We start from the raw sequence: 24,744 nt of genomic DNA, 5'->3' as shown, positions 1-24,744 counted from the left end.
TGAAGTGATTGGTGCTTTTTAGTAGGGGAAGGTCTGGATCAAAAGCAAGGAAGAGTCGGAGCAAACAGTGGGTAAGATTTGCAATAAATACAGGATCTACAGCTTTGCTTCAAATATTTTTCAATATTTCTTAACTATTTTAAGAAGCCATTTTGAGTTCAAGCCCAACCAGCCTGATAGTGGAGAGAGAGGAAGGATGTGTATTGCTGGAACAAGAATTAAGCAAAAATAGATAAATCTGACATAATGGATGACAAGGGAAAGATGACTGCTGAAAGATGCTGGCATGCTCTCTGTTCCTTCATGCCTGGCGTATATTTTGTTGTGTTACATGGCTTTTGAAGTGTAAAAAAAAATAAATAAAATCTTGTTTTGTGCTGAGATAAAAGAAAAGGCAGGTGCTTAAATTCTGTTGAGGGTCAGCTTTGATACTGACGTTAAGTAGTGACCTTACTTGCAGTTACCCCTCTGTCATTTTGTGAATTTCTCAAGAGAATAAATAATGCGCTTAGCATCAAATAAATACCATTTAATAAGATGGTATTTTTGACCACCCTTTCACTTCACATTGCAAACAAATTCACACTTTTTCTGCTTGAGCACAGCCTGGGGTGCTATTTCTGTTAATAACATTAAAAAATATGTTGGAGAATATCCACATCGTATTGTTTCTTCTCCAAATGTAGAATTAAGGAACCCTTATGTTCTCTGTGACTTGGATATTTGCCTTCATTTAAGTCTTATTTGTATTTGTTTCAAGTTGTCCTCTGATAGATAAGCTTTTATATCTACGTTTGCTTCTGGGAACTATTAGCAGATGAAGAGGCGAAGTAAGGATTTTGTTGAGGACTGAAGTATCTGTATTTCCCAGAAGTGCTGCCTGCTGTACCATGTACAGGAGCTTTATCTTGTATCTCCACCTGCACTCACTGAAATGCCTGGACGAGGGATGGAATCTTCTACAGGTGTTTCCTCCCCAGAGCAGTCCTTTTCTTTTTCACCTTGGTTTGTCCGTTCATCAGTATTCTTCTTGTGTTTTGCCCTGTTTGCCCCCATCCCAAAGCCTCCATGGCTGAAACATTTTGCATCCTGAATACTGCTGGCACGCTCATTTTCAGCGAGGTAGTAGTGAGGGGAGTCAGTGATTTATGAAGATGGGAGATGAAGTAATGTCCATTCTGTAATTCTCTAAAGCTCAGTAATTTCCATGATTCTGGGATTTATGGAATTACTAAATACACCAGCGAGAACATAGCCATAGCCTGACTGACTTGATTTATTTAACAGATGATCACAATTTTGAAATAATGGCTTTAAGAACATGTAGTTCACTGAAATACTACACCCAACAGTTGAGTAACAGGTCACTCCGTCGCATTGTAGGCTGTAACCAGGGCCTGCTGACTCCTCTAAGGCTGTTTATGGGGTAAAATGCTCCTGAAGATGAGTAAAGGTTTCACGGTTTTCTGCGTCTGTAATAAAGTGTCTCACCCCACCACTTTCAATTTTCAGCATTTAAATGTTTTCAAACCGGGAAGTTAAGTGAATAATTTAAATTTTGATTCCTTGTGTGGTATGCCGTATTCCCGTTTTCTCATTGTATTTTGTGACTCGTATTAAAATCTTAACCGTAATGGCCTTTGAGCAATTTTTCTTTTAATTGCGGATCGTTAGTTTGAATATGAATGCTAAAATGAGTTTGTCACACTGTTCATCTTTTTTCTTTCTAAAAAAAAAAATTGCTTTCCAAGTACTGATTCAGCTGCCGAGGAGCAGAGCTCCTGAAAAGGCATTTTGCTGACTGGCATCCAAAAAAGTTGTTTTTAACTTTGCCCAAAGATATTTTTCCAGTGGGTTGTATTCCTCAAAAGCTAAGTTTACTATCCCAAATAGGCATAGTTTGGCCTTGGTCCTGCCTATACCTGGAGCTGACAGAGGCCAGCATGTTCATCAGCTGCTGGTTTCAGTGTTTTTAGTAATCTGGTTTAAATGGGCACTAATAAAACCAACGACGACTATATTCCATGGCTGAATCTCGCTTTATGTAGACTCTAGACCCCTTTTCCTTAATTCGGTATGTTCTGTCTGGATGTTTCTTCATGCCTCCCTGCTCATTCTGTATTTGGTATGTTGTTGCTATAATTATTCTCCCGTTGTGCTCAGGAATTAAGCATAGTTTACGTATTCCCATTGCTTAACTTGTTTATACTGCGTTTGAAGATTAGTCCAAGTTTCCAGGGTCTGTGAAGAAAATGGTGATATTTCGTTATTGGAATAATTTCACAGGAACGTAGTTTGGCTGCAGTCTGGCTGTGGTACAGAATAGCGGGGGTGTAGTACTTGGGGTGTGCTGGGATGAAAACTGGGAGAGGTTTTTAATGTAAATTTTCAAGTCCCGTGCAACGTTGCTGAGTCTGCGGATGGTGGTGTGCTTGGAATGCGTGGAGCAATCGAGTTGAACGTCTGGATTATTGATGTATTTAGAGATAACTGAACTGCTCCAGGCTTTTAAATAGCATTGATGGGTATGCTATAGGGAAATGTGTTAGAAATCAGGTTTTCTGTAAACGCAACGCATCCGAGGCAAACCTTTAAGTAAAATTCTGTTGAATCAGGTGACAGATCCTGCCTCCAGCAGGAGCGAGCTCTGTAGCATCTTTGGTGTGCAATGGGTGAGACGATTCTTAATTTCTTACGATGTCTGTAGTAATGTGATGCAGAAAAGGTGAACCATGAAAGTGAAGCTATTCTTAGTATTTAAAAAAAAAAAAAAATCAGTCAAAAAATGATCTACCAAGTGATACGTTGCTGACGTCTGTAGTGCAGCCAACCCAATTAAGGTGCCGTATATTGTTTCCAGCAGGATTCTGATTGTTTCTAATTTGGGAACCACGTGAGAGCAAGTGGAAATAGGTGAAACGACAGGCTTTGCTATTCAGAGTGGATCTAGCATCCAATTGTTTTCTGTAATTCCACGTCTCCTACTTGGGGGTAATCTCCCCGTCCTGTGCTTCGCAGCTAAGATGGTAGCCACACGCAGCCTCCTCCAGGTGATTTCTTCCTCTATGGTGAGTCTGGGGTTTCTGGCAGAGACAAAATTATTTCCTGATATAGGGAGAGCGCAGGGCAGTGGAAGAGGGGGGAAAGGAAAGAAAAAAAAAAAAAAAAGGTGTGGTTTTTTTTACTTGGTAAAATATCGCATAAGTCAGTGTTCAGTGCTGTGGATTTTTTTTTTCTGTTTCCTGACTCCAGCGTGTCCTTTGCTGTATCCTGCTCTCCCTCGTCTTGCCTTCATGTTGTTAAACTTCAAGCGTGCATTTTAGAGGACTTGCATATCGCAGTCCTGCCCTTTCCTGTGGCTGTTGCCTTGCCACTCATTTTCTTCCTCTTCGTAGGCAGTTTCTGCACGCAGAACGCTTTGAAACATGTCGTACGATTACTGTCTTGAGCCAATACCATGTATATATATAGTTTAAATTCTGTTGGATGGAAATAGCATTGTATGAGCCTTTTAAAAAAAAAATGACACAGATGCTCCCACTCTCCGAAGTAAACTTCCTCCTCTGCTAATCTTTTTTTAAATCTGGAATGGAAAATGCATACATTTTTAACATCTGGAAAGGGGAGCCCTTCATGCCTACTTTATTATTCTTCTATCCAGCACTGTTCTTCATTCATCCTTCTGTTCTGTCACTGTTTTTCTTAGTTTTTGGTCTTCTGAGCTAGAGGAACATCAGGTGCTTTGGCTTCATTGTGGACAGGCAAAGTTGGGTATTTGCTCGCCCTTCTCTTCCAGCTCATCAGTCTTCTGATTCTGCCTTGGGTTTGTTTTTTTTTTCATCAGCTACAGAAAAGCCCTCAGCTTTTGCTTAGAATGGGTAATGTGTTCCTAGAACTGGTAATGCATGCATCCTTTGACTTTAAATTGTTCACAACTATGCTAAGCATTTGTGAATGAGCGTGGAGGAAAATCAATATGTGAAAAGGCCAGAGCAGGCAAGGGAAAACAGCTCTTCCAGCGCCTTTTTCTTGGTCACACCATTGCCCGATTTTCAGTTTTCCTGTCTGTGGACTCTTTAGTGTTTAAATTTAGAAATGGCTTGTTTTGGAACAAGTCACTTTTAAGATCGTTTCCAGAAGATTTGTGTGTAATTTAATCCCATTCAGGTTTGCTGCTCTGATCTGTGTTTAGCTTGTTCTGCCAGACTTCAGGTTGCTCTTTCTCCCTATGCCTCTCCCAGTATTTTCTAGAAATTCGCCTTTTTTTTCCAGTCAAAACTGCAACAGGATTTATGCAGCCTTTTCTATTATGAATACCTTTTCTATTCCCTGTTTCTATTCATAGACAAGGTGGTGTTTTTAGAATTGTTACTTTGTTAAAATAGCCTGAATGTTTAGGAAATGTAACTTCAATTTCTCTGAAGGATCTCATTAGTGATTATTATTTAAATACTCTAGAAATGGAATGCATGGACTATAGAAATTAGTATGAATAATATATGTACTATTTCTGATGTATATTCTCTCATATTTACTATTCTTTTCCAACACACCTTCCTTTAATATTTCAGGGCATCTTCTTACTTACAGATGATCAGTGAGTGAAGCTGCAGATGAAGAACCAAAAAAAGGCTTCTCAAAATGTGACAGTACGATATAACATTTCAACCACTTAAATTTAAGTCAAGGCAGGGAAGAATTAAGATTTTACATACTTCCATCTAGCGTGCGTGAGGGAAATTGCATCTGTGGTTAAAATCCCAGCCATTCTCCTAGCAGTTCCAGTTGGGCAAGGATCATCTCATCTGTTGGTCTTTGTTAAGCAGTCCCTGCTGATAAACTGTGCAGCATCCCAGGGCTGACGCATTTCAGCTCTAAGTATTTATGTGGCAGTAGCTTTGCAATGTCCATAAAATGGCGACGCGCGAAGTTTAAGAAAAATCACCTTTCACCGTGTGGTGTTCATACTCTCGTTCAGTGTGTTCTGCTCTATTTACTTGTCATTCTGTGCTAGAATTTCAGCTGCTTGATTTATGAATTATTGCCATTGAAATAAAATTAAAGTGGCTGTTCAGTTATTTAAGAGCCAATTAAATCTGATTTGATTCTGATGTAACATTTCCAATGAAACTGCATAAAATGCAGTCTGTGGAGGAAAGTTAGATCTAAAAATGTTTAGTGTTTATTTTTTATAATCTGTGCTTTAGACAGCTTGACTTGCCAAATAAAATCCATTGCAATCTCACAACAGTGAGTTCAGATATTAAAAGTTACTCTATATAAGAAAATAAAACAAGTTTTGGTGTTTTCAGTCATCCTGTATGAACCTTTAGCCACAGCTGCTGGTTGGAGAATGTATTCATCCAGGAGAAATGAATTTCTCTTGTTTGCAGTGCTTCTGGAGAATACAATGTGCTAGCCTTTGGTGACTTTCAAAGGTAGAAACAATGGGTCTTCTGGGACTAATGTTTCTCAAATCATGGGCTATACTGTCTTGAGGGATCAGCGTTTATATTAGTTGAGTTTCCAGTATCAGAATGCGCTAATTACTGTGGGGTCCCCCGTTCACGAGGGATGCGCAGGACGAGATGCTTTGGGAAGTGCAGCCCAAGAACCTCAAGCAGTTCATGCAGGATGGACAGAGATGCGTCGTTTGTTGCGTGATGCTGGGGAGCCGAGTTCACTCTTAATGGTCTGGTGGGGTGCAGACATGCCGAAAAGCTAATGGTACCGGAAAATACCGTGCTCAGCCTTATAGTCCTGAATTTTGTTAGCAATAAATACAGCAAGTGGAGAAGGAGCGGGTAGTTTTCATTATGTGTGGCAATTAAAATCTATCCCTTGATTGTAGCATTTCTTATTAGGGGAAATGACAACACCAATCCCAGCTTTATTTGACAATTTAACACCGTATATTATGTCTTCTGTGGGCTATGAGGGTGTAGGCTGAGACTATTTCAATATTAAGGGTCTGGTTTGCCTTATTTTTTAATGAAAAATAAATCATATTGATGCGGATATAATTTTATTTCCAACTAGACAAGTCTGCACTAGTCAGCTCTCAGGTTTGTGGTGTCTGTCTCCGACAAGATCACAGATATGGAGAAAATGATTTATTTTAGTTTCCAACGCTTAGATAAAACTCTGTTTTTGCGCAGATGGCACTGAAAGGATAACAGATAGCTCAGACAAATTTGTATAAAGCACCGTATATTTGTACCAGAATCCAAATCTTCAGTGCATCAGTAATATTGAGATTTATACTACTATCGTACGAGCCTGGGTTTTTTTTTCAGTAGACAGGAATTAATTGCCACGTGTAGAGGTCGGCGGGGTGGGTGTATTCCAGTCTGGCTGTTCCACGCATCTTGGTGGTGTGCTTCCAGCTGCCCAGCCTGGCACCCCAAGGAGCTGTTGGGATTGTCTGGTTGGTATTGGAGAATGCTCTGGGGGTTTTGAGTGGAAAACGTTGAGAGCGGTGCAGAGCAGGAGCGTGAGGGTGCTTGGCTTTTTGGAGAGGGTTCGAGACCATACAGGCGTTTGGGGGGGTACCTGCTCCTCCATCAAAACCTTTCATAAAACGCTTTAGTAGAGCGTGATAAAGAACATTCTGATAGTTGCACTAATTCTAAATAAATGTTTACTAAACAACATTAATGGATTTAAGATGTTTTTAGGAATAGTTATTAGGCCTTCAGTCTCGTATGGTGAAGGGAGTCTTGTCTCGATGGGGGGCTGCCATTTTAATGCTTCCTGGCAGGAGGCCTATTTTGATCATGCAAATTAGGTTGGAAAAAGTAGGCTAAGCCATTAAAAAGTAGGAGAGAGTGTGAAAATTTAGATTTTTAAGGTGACTGTTTTATTAACTATTAACGTTTTTGTTATCATCAATAACGTACATCACTTTATTTTCCTTAATTCTCACATCCTCATCCCTTTACACTGACAGCCTCAGTGCTGGTTGCTCTTGGATCCACTGCTCAAAATGGGAGCCGTAGTCCGTTGGCTATTCTATTCCCAGCAAGGTGCTTGGAAATATTGCCACGTGGTGTGTTTTGTAGTATAATTAGAAATGCAGATGCAGACTTTTTTGTTCCACCGTGGTTAATTTTTTCTATTCTGTTAACATTAATAGGGACTGAAGGTTAAACTTGGCTTATGTAAACTCTGGGTATTTGCAGGATGCTTATTGGCGAGGGGGATTAATTCCGGCAGTGAGAAAGGGGCACGCGTGCAAACGGGCGAGGATCAGAGCCAGTGCCCAGAAGACCAGATCTCCAGTGAGAAGGTGCTGGTGTTTTCGCTGGGATGATCTCTTCATGGGCTCCACCTTCCCCATCAGTTCCTGGCCAGGGGGACGAGCTGCTGGCCAGCAGAGTGGCATGGCACTGATGGAACACGGGGTCCCTCTGGGGAGGTGGGGAAGAGCCCCCCGCATCCCTCCTGGCCGGCACGTGGATCCCGCAGCCACCATCCTGCAGAAACACTGCAGCCCATCCTTCCCATCCCGCTCCTCCGGACAACGAGAGCGTCAGCAAAATAACTGTCTTGGTGCCTGCCAGCTCGCAAGCTTCATTTAATCCTATTAATTTTTAATAGAAAATTAATATTAAGCTAGCATACGTCTAACATGACTTTGCCTGTGCGCAGAAAGACCCCCGGTTTGTGTTTGCTTTGGAGGAGTAGAGTGTTGGATCCAGCAGGAGCCTGACCCTCCCGGTGGAGCCAGCAGCCAGAGCAGCGCGGGGCTTTGAGCTGGGGGATGCGTCTTTGTAGGGCTGTCGCCTTCAGCAAATACAGTACTAGTGCCCTGTTCCGCTTCACTGATCACAAATGGTGGTTGGATTTCAAATATGTATCTCTAAAAGTAGCGCTCTGCGGTGGGGTGTTGTTTGTATGTTGCGCTGCTTGGATAAACTGAGGGGAACGGGGATTTCCAGCTAAATGTGTGCAACAAGTGTATCGTGTGTCAGTTAGCATGGAACTGGCTGGCGTCTAGTGAAAAATGCCAAGAGTTGAATACCAATTTTATGAGGACTTCAGTAAATATTAATTTAGGAGATTTAAGGTTTCTATTGATGAAAGTAAAGCATATTTTTAATTGCTGTTTTCACTAGGAGCTAGTAAAGGAGAGTTGTGCTGGAGATGGAGAGTTTGTACCCAGCCACCCAACTGTGGCTTTGCTACAGTAGATGTTCTGTAGCCTCCAAAACAGTATATTGGAAACAGGAAGGTCTGCTCTGTGAGTTGATGGTATCTTTCTTGTAAAGATAGATTCTTAAGTAAGCTGCATTCCTTAGCTCTTGCAAACCTTTTTAATTGTTTTTTCTCACAACCTTAGCCTGATCTTATCATGTAAGTAATTGTTGCATCATATTTGCTTTATTCTCTCTACTGGGAAGTCAGATAATTGCTTTATACCTTTTAATGGGAAGTGTTTGGGAAGCCTGTTACCTCCGAGATGGAGATGAGCAGTGCGGCAGCTATTGCAACATTTGCGTTTCTCCCAGCTTTTCTGGAGCTCGAAGGACAGCGAGCAGGAGAAGAGAGGCATGGATGGCTGGCACCTTCTCTTGGATTGAGTAGCAGCCATAAAGTTACTCGGTGTTTTAGACTCCATCATAAAAGTAAAGCTACCAGCTCTGATGTGCCTTGTATTTAGGTATATCTCATCTGCGGGAATATTCAGCCAGACTTTCCTTACGAAGTAGTATTATAGGGCATTAATTATTCATAGTCAGTTTAATTCTTCTTTCTTGCATATTTAATTGTAATAGCATGCTGTATGTCACAGTAATTTCCCAGAAGAACTGAACACCAAAGGAAAACCATTCAGGTATATAGTCTTAAATATGTCCATGCTAATCTTTGTTGTTTAATTTTGGAGCAGAATGGGATATTATCAGGTGTTTCTTGCGGGGAAAAAATTATGCAAAATCATGATTTTGCTTAATCTTTTCAGCTAAATTCTTCAAGCTGGAATAGCTGGTTTGATTTTCACTGGTGGCGTTTACGTTGTCTTGCTTATTTTATGAGGAAAAAATGCTTAATGGGAGGGAGGACGTGACTTTTGTTTTCTTCTCTGAAGGGTGGAACCTTTATCAAAGACTTTGGAAGTGCTAATCGATTCCTTCCAGAAGATGAAGGAAGGGAATAAGATTTTTATTGAGTTTTTTTCAGTGGTCGGAATAGCAATGCCAAATGCTTGCGTGATTAAGGTTGGGGTTTTTTTAACGACCAGGACGGGCTCTTAGTGCTTGACGTGAGAAAATATTGGAGGCACGGGAACTGCAAATGCGTTCACAATTTGATTTGCATTACCCTCCTTCTAGAGCTGTTCCATGCTTGTAAGGCGCTTGGTGAAACTGAATCCCTCGTGTTTGGAGAGCAGGATTGTTCTCTGAGGTTTACCGTAGGAGTTTAAACTTCTGAAAAATCTGTTTACAATGTGTCTGAACTGGAGGACAGAGGACACAGTAGAGACTGTTATCTGTTTACTGCTCAGATAAGGAGGTGGAATAGATTGCTGGCCTGTTTCTGAACTCTGCTTAATGAATGGTTGCTAGGCAAATTGCATCTCAATCAGCTTAATCCTCAAGATGTCATTTACAGGTCTGCTCTTTGTGAGGGCCAGAACCGTGTGCTTTCAAACTGTACAGGCCAGAAATTGCTAGCAAAGCAGCTTAGACTAGCTTGTTCAAAAATTCAGCATACATGTGTTGCTGAGCTGCCCAATTTAAAGTGCCTGTTGTCGCAGGGCCATCATGGCATGGCTAGGTTAGGTGGTTGGTGATAGACAGGAGGCAGCAGCAGCATTAGCACCGTTTCTGGATCAGCACAGCATACCTCATAACGTTTTGCCACTGGATTAACGTGAAAGATAACGTTTCTAAATGGGAACTGCACTGCTGGTGTGATCAAAGGTGTTTCTGTTTTGACTGAGTTAGCTCAGAGCCCGGTGTGATTTTTGGGGTGTATAGGTGGGACATGATTAATTTTGACAAAGAGTTGGAAGTGGGGGGTGGTGCTTGCTGGCCCAGGGCAGGGAGCTGGGGCTGGCCTTAGTGGGAGATCTATAATCGGGAGAGGACATGGGCTGGTCGTACGAAGGCTTCAACCTCCCTCTGAAAGGGTGGACTTTCTCCCGCAGCATCAGGAGAGCGCCAATTAATTGCATACGCTGGTGTGTGTTACCCACATACATTAGGCTCATGATTTAGTCCAAAGGAAAAAGTTTCCTAACGTAGTTAAGCTTTAACAGTCTCTTTGTAAAGAAAGATAACAAGGTACCTGTTTTTATTGGTTTCCCGTGACAGCAATGAATCTTGTTGCAGGCAAAGCATTGTTCTTTGCATGGCTACACCTTCCTTTCCTTTGAAATATAGCCTTTGTGAGCGCTATGTGTCATGACACCAAACACTGTAAATGCAAACTGGAAAAGACTGGACTTGTTGAATGCCAAAGACATTTTAGGACTGTTTATGGTCACCGTGTGCTGATGTGAAACGTCCTTCACATGCCACGGTTATTAAAATTGCAGGTGAAAGCGTAGTGTGTGAACTTTGCGGTGCTTGCATAGTTTCCATGTGTGCAGCTTTTGTGTCACTCAAAAATACTGCTACATTTTTAGGAAAAGGTTGTATTAAAACATGGAGAGCCTCTCCAAGTAAAGCATCAATAAAATATTCCACCTCAGTCACCAGCAAAATGACGGTGGTGCTTGCATCTTTACACTGTAAATGGGAGGAGGACTGTCGAACAGAAGACTTTGTGATCAGAGTGTGCTTTTCATGCAAATGAAGATTTTATTACGTGCTGCTGAATCAGGGGCTTGTGTAGCAAGAACAGCACAGAAGTGATAAGATCACTTTGTCATAGCTTGAAATTTTGCCCAGCGTGTCTTTCAGATCGCTGAAACAGGCAAGAAACACTCTTGTTAAGGGCACAGCAGTAACTGATATGATATTTTGGGGGTAGGGCTTTTTCTTCATGGTACGGTCTGTCTGCAGTGATCTGCCACATGTCCGCAGCCCTGATTTCAAAGCAATGAGGAACCGCAACGTGTAGGTGACCCTGCGTATAAAAGCTCCTGTTCCTGACGGGATCCCGGTTCTGCTGTTGCCCAGATGGGTACAGAATCTCCTCTTTGCTGCAAGCTAGGAGCCATCAGGTTTGTCGGAGCAGAGTTGTCCATCCTTTTGGCTGGGATAACCTGTGTTGCCTGTTCCCGAGTCATGCAGGGGCTCTGCAAACGCCACAGGGCTGGCTTTTCCTGCAAAGGGCATTCATCCAGGACTGCTTCTGTTGGCTTCCCTTTTGTATTTGTTAGCTAATATCGTCTTCCCGATGTCCTTCCTTCGTGGTTAGAACTGGTTTGGTTTAATGAGGACTGTTGTTGCCAACAAGTGAATGGATATATGTAATGGAACAGGTATCTAAATCTTCCCCTGCAGATGGGTAGTGTTCAGCATCCTGATGTGACCTTGGTGAAAGTTCTCTGGCATGTTACTTTCTCTCTTTATTTATCTCTCTTGCTGTGTAGCAGCTTGCCTGGCAGAGAAGCATCTGAGCTATTGGAAATCTGTCCTCTCTTCTCTTCCTCTCTCCAGAGACACTGTCAGCATAACACCCAAGCTATTTAGATTGATGCCTGAATATTCTGCTTTTGCACAATCAGGAGGCATTCAGTGAAGTAGCAAGATGAGAAGAAGTTCAAGGTTTAGGACTGACATTTTTAGACACTTTTCAATCCATAATTTTGAATAGTCTTGGTGAGGTCAAAGGCTTCTTCCTTCACGTGGGATGCCCCTGTACGTGTGTGGTGAGAATCCATCAAAGTGTATAGCACAGAGGAGAAAAGTGTTTAACAGCCGTCAGATTGTGGCATAGGGCTGTTTGTATTTCAAATTCTCATCTGAAGAGTCTAGGAACAAAATCTAACCCTGCACGTTCCTGGAGAGTTTCAGAGCGGCAGGATGGAACCTTTTTTCCCCTTTTTTTTCTAATGCAAATTGTGATAAGGATTATTCAGAGTTTAAAATCTCGTTTATGCTGGCTTCTGAATTTCATTTAAAATAAACATCTGGAGAGCTTTTTGATCTCCTGTGCAAAACTGTTGTCTGCCTCACTAGTTAAAATGACTTCTGCTTAATTTTTAGTGAAAGGCAAAGAACCTAGATCATTTCAGCCCAGAGGCGATCTAAATGGTTCACCTTCTGCAGTTAGAAATTTCCATGAGCACACAGCCTATCCGGCAGATATTTAAAATCCTTTCCATTAGGGAGCATGGCAGCTAGAGGTATCTGTTTCCTCTATGCTGCTATTTGGGACCTGCGAGACTGCTACCTGTAGTGTGATTTGTACTTCTGCAAAGCCTGGTTCTCCTGGTACTCCATTCAAGGAGAATTATGGTCTCGTCCCTTTACAGCTTGCAGTACAAAGCCCTCCTCCAGAAGATTGTGACGGTTTGCTGGTATCCCACAGTCACATCGGTGGAGCAGCGTCACACAGGGAGTAATCGGTTATTTATTCAAATAGCCATTACATTTGGAGTATGTTTTCTCTGATCTGACAGGAGTTCACTCCTCTACTCTTCACTGGAGGCTGAAAATGTGTGCCCACGGCAAGAGTGCTGGGTATGTGCTTCCTCTGTCTTTCTGGCTTTGAAATGGGTTCCTGTTGCTCTTTGGCAGACCCTGAAGCAGCGATCTGTGGAAGCAGGGTATTCAGATCGAGAGTGACTTTACTTCTTTGTTTTCTCTCTTTATTTATGTCTGTATGGGATCAGCTGGTCCCACATTATGTGTGAAGTAGTTAAATTTTAGCCCGCATCTGTAGGATGTGATTTCTCCCCCTCCCCTCCAGTCGCTTTGATCAAATCAACTAAAAACGCAGCGCTTTCATTTCTAGTTTTGTAGTTTCAAAGACAATCTCTTGACATGCTCTAGCAGTCTGGACCCGAGTCCTTTTTTTTTTTCCTTAGTCCAAAGGCGCACTGTGTCTTGCGCCTTTCTCTGTATCAGCAGTTGCAATCTGCATTGGCTTTTATCTGCATCAAAAGACAAATGGAAGAGAGCAAGACACTGCAGGAATGGGAAACAGACTTACATATGCAATGGAAATATGTAATCCTTACGTTCAGTCTGCCACATGGAGTACAGACCAATTTCTATATTAGAAATCTGTAGCCTCTACTCCCAGAAATGTGAGTTTAGATTTTAGACTTTGAAGGTTGGTTAATCCCCCCCAGCAGTTAATACCAACATAAAATTTTCTGTGATGTCAAGCCTTTCCTCCGAAATGCCTTTTTTTCCTTTTGCATATGTCAAGTATACAAAGCAACACTCAGTTTGAGAAATTAACATTCAAACACTCCGTAAGCACTTTATTTTTGTCTGCTTTGTGAGCAACTGAACACATGTCCAGGCTGAAATATGCTGAGCTGCTGCTGGTTCCTGGTGAGCGTGCCAGTGCCGCTTGGCATGAGGAACGATGAGGAGGCTCCCGGCTGCGCAGACGCAGGATAATTTGGAACTTTGTCCGGTGTCCTGAAAAGGCACTCCTGACCTCCGTCCTGGAAAAGCACATCTGCAGATCTTCTGCTCAACAGCATCCCAGGGGAGGGGATGCCAACTAAGCCATACTAAATCGTACACAGTTTCTCAGCACTCTGGTCGCTGTCATCCCCATCAAAATCTGAACCGTGTCTGATGGCATTCGTAATGTTGTGGTACACATTTCTCGTTCGGAGTAGTAGTGCTTAAAGCAAAGTGTGTTTCTCTCTGCATCAAGGAGTCAGATTCGGCTATTCAAAGCAAGTTGATAAATTGCTTTTCATTAAGTGTCTGAGCGCCAAGGGGTTCAGTATGTGTTCCAAGGAAAAAATACATTAATTACAGCTTCTGTAGAGCGTTTATCAATCACAGAGTTATAAACATTACTAATGCAGTTAATTGAAGGTAGAAAAATTTACCTTTTGAATTTGTTGACTGTAGCAGTTCTGTGGTTGGAAAGACAAATTGTCTGGAAATTAAAATCAAGCGATGCTTTAGGGATTCCCTGAGTCACTGTCTCGAGTACACACTTGACCAGGCTCTCGCACGGTGGTTTGGCGGGGAGGGGGTGTGCTGCCTTTCAGCGCCAGATGCACCGTGGAGGTCAGGGCTGCCGTGGCTGTTACAGCCCAGGTTACGGGGAGCTCAGCATTCGTGCAGGCGGGTCGGTGCTGTGTTTACCATCGAGGTATGGTCCTACGGGCTGCAATAGCAGTATTTGTTCTCTTCTCGCCCACGCAGCCAGGTTGTGTTTACCATGCAAAGGGATGTCTCTCTCACTGTAGTACAGTTACAACTCCTTCTGTGTCCTGTCCACACAATTTATTTATTGCTTGGGGGGGGGGGGTTCTTTTAAAAGAAAAAGGCAAGTGCAGAGGAGGAAGGACACACAAAAGCAAACAAAAATCTGCTCACCTGTAGTCAGTAAAACTTACCATGAAAAAAAGAAATCTTTTGTGAGTGTAAACTTTGGATAAAGGCAATGTGTTGGCAGCTGTTAAAGGAATCTGGTCAGATCACACTGAAGTGTTTTATCAGGCCTGCAGACAAAAATCACTGATGCTTGTAGTGTGCAGAGGTTTTGAAAACATCTTGCACGCTTGTGGTGCTTTCCCCGTGGCTGTTTTGAACAGCCAGCCGTGCAACTGGACGGTTTTCATGCTTCTTGGGAAAGCACAGAATAACAAAGACTTTTTACAGTTGCTTGCAAGTAATGTATTTCTTGCCCCTTTTTCTGTTGAGTTGCTATAAGATGGCCTTTGAGTTTCTTGAAAGACTGATAAGGACATTAGGTCTGTGTCAGGACAAGCCAGCGGGACACCAGCGCCTCATTCTGAAAGTTGATGGGAAAACACCTTCCCAGTGTCTGGTCCAGGTCTTTGGTATTTGCCTGGTGCCTTGTATTTTCTGCTGGCGAGTGGTTTGTACTTGTGTTGCAGCTTCTGTTTGAGGTTCTTAGAAAGCTTTTCATCTTTGCAGTAGGCTGCACAATATCTCCAGCTACAGAAGAAGGTCTTATCTTGCCCTTACAAATGGTAAAATGTGTATCTAAGAGCTGATGCGTTCATGGTCTGGCAGGAAGCTCCGGCACTGTGCACAATTAGACAGAGATCTCCCATTTCGTATCTTAAATAAAAATCTGCCATATATTTCTCCACTTGCTTTGTAAATAGGCTGTTAAAATGTCACCATAGGTGAGACCTTAATTTAGTATCCAGAGCTAAATGCTAAACCAAACAACTGTCAGTGACATTGTACAGGTCAAAATGGTACACATGCATAACCAATGCAAACGGCAATCCACCCCCCCGGTGAGCCTGCCCGCCTGTGTTCACACACCACTGGCACACCTGGTCCGCAAGTGAGTCACTTTTTAATTTTTTTTCTTAATATGTGAGCTCAGTTTTTTGTTTTGTATGAAGTCTAATTCGTTCTGCCTCATCTTATTTGCAAATAGTTCTTGTTTTCAAGTGAATCTATTTTTAAAACAGGACTCGAAGCATATTTTTCAATATCTAACAAATGTCTAGTTTGTTGTTTGTGTGTTGCATAGAGGTAAAATTTGTTCAAAGTTAGCTCTGAAAAAATGTTTTTTGAAATAATCAGCTTGTAATAAACAGGGGAAGATAGCTACTTTCCTACTCAGGGGACTGTCATAATCTGTAACTTCTAATGATATTTTAGAAGGAAAAACTGTCGTCCTTCTGTCATGTGCAGCCACAAGGATTTCTGTAAGTCATGATTAAGACTTTAATTCTGGGCTTTTATAGAGTAAGTGTGGAATGAGAGAAGATAATGATAATGGTGATCTGTGCGAAGCAGCCACTGGAGAGGGAGCTATTTCATGTTTTCTTTCCCCTTCGCCTACGTAACTGTTTGCTATACATAAGAAAAGCTTCCTTTTCAGATCTGGGAAGGCAAGAAAGTTGAGAAGGAGGAATTCTGGTTGAGAGCCGCATGAGGAAGCTCACAGCTCTTGCATGTCCTTTGTGGTAAAGTAAAGCCCAGAATTACAACCTCATGCTTCTCCCAGACATCAAACACGTAGAAAAGCTGCACATAACACTGTGAGGCAGTGCGCGTTCTTGCTGATGATGTTGAGGTTATAACTGCAGACTCTCCGCCATGGGAAAGGGGTCGATGTGTATTTTGGTTTCTTATCACTTGAAGGCAGAAGGAAGTTAGTTGCATGGGAGGATGGAGAACGTCTGTTGGTGGGAACGCGTGGTGCCTCCATTGGGGTGCGTGTTGGCGGCATCCTGTAGTTTGGTAGTTTGTAGAACTGGGCTATTCCGGGTTTGCTTTGGATGGAAGTCATCTCAGCTAACCTTGGTACCGTCACATTCACATGAAAACTTGCACACTCCTATCTGTAAGTCTGCTCTGTATTTTATAGTAGCTGCTGTGATGTTATAGGTGCCGCTCGAGCATGTAGGAAGAAGGTGGGTTTAGTTTGCCCCAAGGATAATGGATGCTTTGGAGGAAGGAATGTTCGTTTGCACCTCTCCGTATCATGTTGAAGAAAATGATATCATCTGTGAATGTTACAGTGACCAGCAGGGAGTCTGTTTTGCATTTTGAAAATACAAATGTAAGCCTAAAGTCCTGGGCAAATTAGGATTTTGATGGCAATGCTGTATTTTCCTGACCTCTGCTCTGAACTGCCGCAGTTCCAACTGTAGCATCCTTTGCTCCCTCTCCTAAATGACTGTGTAGATTTATGCACTGTGAAACGTAACTAACATCCCAGACTGTTTCTTCATCCTTGTTTCCCACCAGTCCAGCATTAAAAACTTGGAAGTTACCATATAAAAGGAGAAAGAAAATTAATTAAACGTCGAGTGCTTTAGCGTAGTGAAAATTCAGAGGAAGCAGATACAAAGCTATTCAAATCCCTTTTGACTTCAGGCAGGTCAATTTTCCTATTTCTTGCATATGTTCCCATGGTAAAAGTAGTATCTCATCTGTCTCATAACTGACCACTAGTGTATGTGTTTCAAGCACAGCCAGAAATAGTCCTTTGAAGCTTTGGCCAGGCCCTACAATAGTCCCGACTTGTCTTTTCTCCATCTTTCCTTTGCCTTAGAAGCGGCCTGCAACGCCTGGCAAGACCTACTTATGCCTGTGTTGTCTGTCAGCTCCTACCACGCTGCAGAATACGGAGTTAAATCTAAAAATAGGCTTAAAAAGAGGTGAGGGCTTTGAGCAAAGTAAAATAAGCCACTGATTTGGGTCATGAAAGGGAATTGATGTCACTGGTTCTCCGTTGCAGCTTTCTTGAGCTAAGAAGTTCTGTTCTGAGCCGCAGAAATGCGGAGGTGAGCGGTGGTGAGCAAATGGCGCTCAGGAGAGGGAAGCGTGGTCTGCTTCCAGTTCTCCCCATGAGGCTGCCTAGACCGTGACCTTGTGAGCCTGACACGAGAAGTCAAGGTGGTATTGAATGCTCCGCAGTTTCATTTGTCTTCACGGTCCTCTTCAGTGGTAGAAAACTGTCACCCACTGCTGTCCTTTTAACAAGGAGCAACCACGGCATCGGGTGATTAAATGCTTCATCCAAAATTACATCAGGAACCTGTGGTGAGCCAGATACTTCCCTCTCAATCTCTTCTGTCGTAGGCTAGTCCATAGTGAGGAGACCACTGTTCTAACACATACCTGGTCAAAAAACCTTAATCCTCTGTAAAAGGAGTTGTGTGCAATTTTTGCCCATTTCGGAGTGGTTATGTGGCTTCAGTAATGTTTGTTAAGTGCTTTGATATGCTTTGGTGAAGGGCAGAGTGTTAATAATTAAAATTGGAAGGAAGTTCTCAAGTAGTATGGGGGATGATGACCGCTTTCTGGTCTGTTAGTTAACAAAAATGCAAAATATAAATGGACGAATCAGCAGGAATTTAGTTTAACACTCCCTTCCCCCAGCCACCTGCACAGGCTGAGCACAGAAAGCAGCTAATTGTCTGCTCCGCTGGGGAGATGAAAGAAGCTGGTCCTGCAACAGGAAAGGCTATTGAACTGCATGAAGGTGGTGAATTATCAGTACTGAAAACCTTTTGAGTTGGTATCTTTATGTCCTCAAAAAGTACATGATTTATACTGGTATTTACAGCGTTCAGGGTCTGATGAAACCAGCATCTCGTGACATCAATCTTAGGTTTCAGTCTGTATAATTAAGAGGTCAGTAAAACTGAAACTTGTTTTTGAAACTCTACGCCTTCGTGGTGCTTGGGTATTGTTGAAGGGTGTGTTTGGTGAGGATGGGCTCTTCTTAATGGTTTTATCTTGGCCCAGCTAACGAGCTGTTTGCAGAATTACACTGTGATTTGCAGTGGGACAGACTAAGAGCAGCCTTGTGTTTGTCCATTTTACTGCTCGTGGTTTCATTTGCAAAGTGCAAGCAGGAGCAGGCTTCTTGCCAGCAACAGCTTCATTCAGATTAGGGCTTTAGTTCAATTATGTCCAATTAACTTTTATTGCAGATAGCAGTGATAATTACTTGCAAGTCAATTTTTTGGCTGTGGTTATCCCAAGGCTAAAGTCTGAGCTTGATGGATTTTAATAACTGAAGTGACGTATAGCTTTTCCTCTTTTTTTCTTCTTTAGGCCTCAATTAGATGAAAGGTCAGAAGCTATGTAAAAAATCCATCTTACAATTAAAGCCAACTGTTCTACTCTTCAGCAGATGCGTAGTACTGTGTTTTAAAATAATCTCTCGGGACCGACCTAAAAAAAGGCTTTTTAGACTCTAAGATCATAACCTTGAGCTTGCTGCTGCTTTATCCGAAGACTGAATTTGACAGAGCTGATGTCACATGTGGCAGTACCTGCCCCCCTGGAGCCCAGAGCTGCCGCCTTGGCTTTTTTTACTGCACTACGTCCTGTTCAAAATTGCTCACCTGGAAGCCTTTAGTGGTAGCCCTTGGGCATGAGGAGTGTGATATGAACAATATTCCATTTAAGTGCTGTTACCCCAAAGCTTCTTCATTTTCTTCTGTGTTGAGTGTTGCCATCCCAGCTCGGGGAGAGGAGCCGAGCTGTGCTGCAGCAGGTGCCTCCTCTTTCCTGAAGCACCCCACCTACATTTAAATTTTTTCTGCCTTCCCCTCCAAACTATTTAATTTTGTTGCCTGAGTAACAATATAAATGGAGGTCAGCCTAAAAGGTGAAATGGTTCACAAGCAAAATCGTAGTTAATTAAACTCCAAGAAGCAAAAATTGATTTTGATGGAAACTGTTGCAGGGCTCTACAAAAGGTCCACCTGAATGCAGAAAGCCAAAAGGTCCTGTGCCGGCAGATGCTGACGGTGCACTCCACGTGTTACAAAAGGCGACTTTCTATTGTTCAGTCTTCCTATTTATTTATCCCCAAGTACACTCGATGCTATTGTGATTTATTGCCATTTCAAAAGACTACCTCTCTGCGCATTATTTTGCAGTTTTCCATTTATAAAACATTAAGAGGATGTGATACCGGCCGGCGATGAATACAGTGCTAGCTTGGTAATTTTGTTCCAGGAAACGGTAAGATTTATCTCTGGCTCTTCAGCAGTCCCAGGAAAGGGCCATTCTGGTAAGTGCCCAAGAATAAAGGGAGATTTTGGAGCTGGAGAAAAGCAGGAAGCCTGCAGAATCAGCGTAGACACTGCCAGGTGAGGCATGGCTGACTGGTAGGAATCGTATTGAACACTGAGGTTGGTGAGGGGCTCAGCATCTGCAGTTGACGCGAACAAATTTTTGAAACCCCCAGATTTTAGGTTACTTCTGCGAGAGGGAAAAGGGATGAATCTCATTTGGTCTTGAGCAGCCTGTCAGGGGGTAAATGAGACACTGAGTTTCCCTTGGAGCATGAAAATTGGCTCGGATTCAATTATGTTTCCTGGCAAGCTCTTACAGACATTTGTACCAAAAAAACTTCACAACCCGAGTTAGTTTTTGTTTTTGTTTGCATCATTTATATATGCTGAACTTGGAATGTGCCGCATGCGCTTGGGGGTTGCTGTGAATCCTGCCAGCGGTTATGGAATTTCATGGGGCTACCTTGTGAATAACGAGGAGAAACGAAGCGTATCAGTCAGCCGCAAGCGCTTAACAACCCTCGCACAGCTTACAGGACCCCAGGGTGCTGGAAACTTGGAATAGTTTGGAGCTTTTCTTTTGTGTGTGGGTAGATGCTTCTGCTTCCTCCCAGCCCCGAGCTTTGTGAACAAGCCCGCAGTTAATCGTGGAATTTCAAACATGCGTGTTTACTTTCAGGAACCTAACTTTAAACTTCACCAGCTCGCTTTCGTCTAAACCAGCTCAGTTTCCCATATTTCACTGGCTGGGGATGGTTTGTGGGGAGTGTTTCCTTTGTGTGCTTACCCTGTAAGGCCTCTTGGGAGCTTCGGAGACTGGCGTATTTAAAAAAAACTTGGCAATAACTCTACATATGTGGTCTGTTTATATAATGATAAAGCTGTGTTAGAGTATTAAAAATTTCCTAGTAGTACTGAGTTGCTTTACACCTAAGTTTTTACTCTTGCTTGTAAAAGTCTCCCCAGGCCTGAGGAGTGCTGGGTCTGGCAGAGGCAATATTAATCTTTGGATATCAGACAGAAAATACTACGTATTTTTAGTCCAGAAAGGCAATATCATGGTAAGTTTTACTGGAACTGATTCTTAGCTCTATAGGGAGGGTGTCCCTGGGCAATGGGTGGAGGTGAGTTGTTCTGTCTTACCCCATGAGCCTTGGTGGCGACAGGATTTACTCTGAAAAATCAGTGCAGGGGACACTGCTGCCTGGACCAGAAAACGCCCTGATGTGCAGGTAAGTCTGAACGTAACAATCATTGTGGAAGTGACAATTACCCCCAAATCCCAAGCACTGCAAATCCCTCTTAAGCTTAACATGCTTTGATTTAATTATTAATAAATCTTAGCAGAAAAAAAAAAAGGATCACGTGTCAAAACCTGCTAGCTATTTCATGGAGCGTCCTGCAGTACGTGCACTGTTAAGATTATATCATACAGACAGATTAGATTAAAATCACTTCAAAGAGGGTATTTATTTATTTATTCCGATCTAATTATTGTTTTCCTCTAGAAATGTACTCTATCTTTTTGTACATATTTTCAAGACAGAGCTTGTTACGCTGTGTTTGGCAGCGTACAGAATCAGTTTAAAAGACAATTTAAAAATTTTAAAGGTCAAGGGTTTACAGCTGCCCTCCATTGCTGGGTGCCAAAGCCGACTGGTCAGCTTGCTCTCTGGTTTGCAGCTGACTGGTTTAGATGACAGTGTTACTGAGCCTGGTACCGTGCAAAACCACCCCTCGGTTCCAGTCTCGCTGTGTCCCTTCCAATTCCCCCAGTAACACACTGCCCGTCCTCGGAGGGGCTGGGGCAGCAGCCCCGCGGGGAGCTTTGCAGGTGCTGGTGCCCACACAAGTTGCCGCTGTGGAGCCAAGTCTGCTGGTGAGAAGTCTTGACGTGCCAAGTTCAGTTTATCTCCTGCTCTGGACTAATTAGAAGCAATAAAGCCAAGCACAGGAGGGGATGATGGGCGCAGCTGCCTTTGTGTCAGGACCCTGCGCTGCCAACCTGAGATTTGGGTAACAACAGTTTGAGACAGCCACTGATGCTCACCTCGATCCCAAATACAGTGCACGCGGGGGATTTCAGTTTGTTTTAGCTGGGTGGTGTGTTGGAGTTGTCTGCGCTAGCTTGTGTTGGAGATAAGTCGGGACAGAAAGAAGCAGGCAGGTGCTGAGTGTCTCAAAGGGAAGAGAACGGGCTTGTTGGTAAAGGTATTTCAAATGCATTTGTTTTCGAATACTGAGATCTCGATTTTGAAAAATTGTTAATTTCATAGAGAACAAAAATTGGAGGAGGATTTTAATTATAATATGGAATTCAGCGATGGAGTTACGGTCAGCACTTCTATGTAAGTCTGAATTGCTGTTTTTTAATGCTCAGCAGTGACCTAGATGGCATCAATTTGGTTATTGCAAATCAAGCTAAAAGAATGATTTTGTGCTTCTACTTAAAATGATTTTTGTAAGTCCAGTAATTCCTTGAAAAGTATTATTGCCACCCCAGTCTTTTATGAACCTTTGGCATTGCCTAAAATGATTATCCGCCTGCGGGAACAACTTGCCTTTATAGCCCTCTCTGTAACATTCCTCTCTGTATTGGAGCTAAAGCTTCTGTAAATACATGTTTTGACCTTCAAGGAAATACTGCTGTCTTATCGCAGAAGCCTGGCTATTCTGAATTGAATGCTGTGACCACTCTTAATCACTTGTTCTCTCTCCTAATGTGCCATTATCCTGTTTATTGCTGCGTGCGTGGCGCTGAGCCTCTCCGTGGCACTTCAGTGAGTGGCTTACTCAAAGAGTCACAGTGTTCAGGCTATAATGAGCGTTAATGATGGAGCAGGTGAGCAAAGCCTCCGCATATCTTGCTGTTGGAAATGCTGCTTGTTCAGTGGGAGAGCATGTTGAGTGCAGTGCTGCGCTGCAGAGCCCTTTTCTCTCTGCCAGGGCTGCACACAAACTTGCCATCGGTTAAGTAATGTGTTAGACACCAAGCTCCTTTGGCCGTGCAGGGTTGGGAAGTAACCCTGGGCTAGCGTCAGACACTGCTGGAGTAAAAGGTAGATGCTTAGGTGGAGATGGGAATGGTGTGATCTGATGGTTTTCTGACGACAATGAAGGCTCTTAATTTTGTTGTCTGCTTTTCCCTGAGAAATAGGTCTTGTTTTTTGCCAGTCTTCTGAAGTTGATGAAATGAGGAAAAAAGGAAAATACAATTACTGTTTTTTTTTCTTGCTGACTGTGAGTGTTTCTGTTGCTTACTCAGGTGAAGCTCTGGCAACTCACAGTGGTTTTGTCTTCTGATTAAAAGGAGGTGGATTCTTGGTTGGTCTCTTTGGTCTTGCTGGGCATGATTTGGGGCAAAAAAACTGCTGCCCACAGGTTGTTGACAAAGCTTCACTGCACATTGCATACTTGTAGTCATGAACGAATCTCATCTATAAACGTCGAGCAACTTTTCAGTTCCTAAAGCAATTCCTTTAAGCTGTGGATGTGACAGGTCTTCCGTCATCGTTTCTGAACATCTTCTGAAAGACTCTTGAGAGCTCCACCTGCTACAGAGGGTGAGAAGAAAATCCAGGTTTTGACCTTTTTTACAACTACAGATCTTGAATTTATAGTAGCGTGGATCGTTACTATGTCCTAGGGATGAAATGGAGAATGAATGCACACTGGTTCTCTTGGTGGATGCGCTGTCGTCCCTGCAGCTTGGTGCGGTTGTGTGTTGTTTCTCATGGCACTGAGTCGCGGTTACTTTGAGTGGGTGAGGTGAATGGGCAATAGCATGGAGTTGTCAAGCTGACATTCCGTGTCCAAAATTATTTTTAATTGTTAGTCACACTGGCACCCAACAGGCTCAGTCAGCAATGCTCAGTCAGCTTTTGAGAGCGATCGCACAGTGAAGATGCAGAAGTTTTCATAAATGAGTATTTCCAGAAGATTGCTTGGCCGTTGGTTTGATCAGGTTTTGCATGTTGAACCAAGAAGATGCATACGAACGTGGAGCTAATGAATTACACACAGTGAGTAATTGCTGTGCTATGGGTAAGCTTTAAGTCCACGCTGTTCTCTGTATTGGTGCAGGTGCTCCTTGGGCGGTCTGACTTGTGACGGTGGTCTGAGGTTGGGTTTCAAATTAAAGTCATTAAAATGTCCCTACAGAGAAATTGGCTTTTGGAGCTTTCTGGAGCATGAAGGCGGTGGTGCTATCCAGGACACAGCATTGACGCTGCTGTGTTGGGTGTCATCCACAGGTTTCGTTCACATTGCTTAAGCAGTCCTCGACAGTGAGACACTTTCAGAAGTGGCCTCTGTGGGGTTTCTGCAGCCATGGCATCTTGTGCCGGTCTCGAGCTTTCTGCTTCACACGTCTTGATCCTTGGATGCCTCCCCAGTGGTTTTAATTGGGGGTTTGAAACAACGACTGAGATTAAACCAGCCTATAACTTTTGAAGCTTTCGACTCTGTCCGTGTTTTGGGGGCCATATAACAAACCCCAAGTCCTTTCAAGCTGCTTCTTCGGTGTTTTGGCAAAAGCACTCTCTGTATAGTGGCGCTGATGCTTGTGGAGATCTGGGCAAAGCTTTTTGAAGTGCTCGTGGCTGGCTGTGGCTTGACCCCAGCAGCCGTGGCAGGGGGGATTTGAGGCAGGGCTTGGACCAGGTGGTCCTTTAGAGACCTTGTTCCAACTCAGATTTCTCTCCGTAACCCTAGTAACACTGGGAGACTTTGAGCCTGAGTTAGCTTTCTTGCTGGAAACCCCCCGTGTACGTGGATGATGGGATTTGAGGGTAACAGTGCAGTGTCTATATACAAAAAAGCTTTAGTGCTCCGTGTGTTCATTTCGAGGTTTGATTTCATAAATGCCGAACCTCTGCAGTAGAGGATGGTGGCACCTCTGCAGCTCCTTTGTGCAGGAGGCACGTCTTTCTGTTTGTCTAACCCAGAGCCGTGCAGGTTAGCGAGTCTCCTATGAAATGAAGGAAGTTGTAGCCATTCATCTTTCAGCCTAATGGACCGCAGAAATTACAAGCTGTAGCATGCAGCTTAATCTTGCCACAAGGCAGAGTGCTGCATACTTTGCCTTCAATTTATGCATGCCAGGCCTTTTTATTAAATGTAAA

The 24,744-nt window shown here is 43.0% G+C and overlaps 1 protein-coding gene across 8 annotated transcripts in view; it reads left to right on the top strand.

Annotated features, from left to right (window-relative positions):
- The window catches only part of FAM222B (family with sequence similarity 222 member B), a 40,628-nt gene that overhangs the window by 1,676 nt on the left and 14,208 nt on the right, over window positions 1-24,744 (top strand). The window lies entirely within an intron of this gene.

Source organism: Larus michahellis, chromosome 7 (genome assembly GCF_964199755.1).
Source record: "Larus michahellis chromosome 7, bLarMic1.1, whole genome shotgun sequence".
NCBI classification, from domain to species: domain Eukaryota; kingdom Metazoa; phylum Chordata; class Aves; order Charadriiformes; family Laridae; genus Larus; species Larus michahellis.
This window is presented reverse-complemented; position numbering and strand designations above follow the sequence as displayed.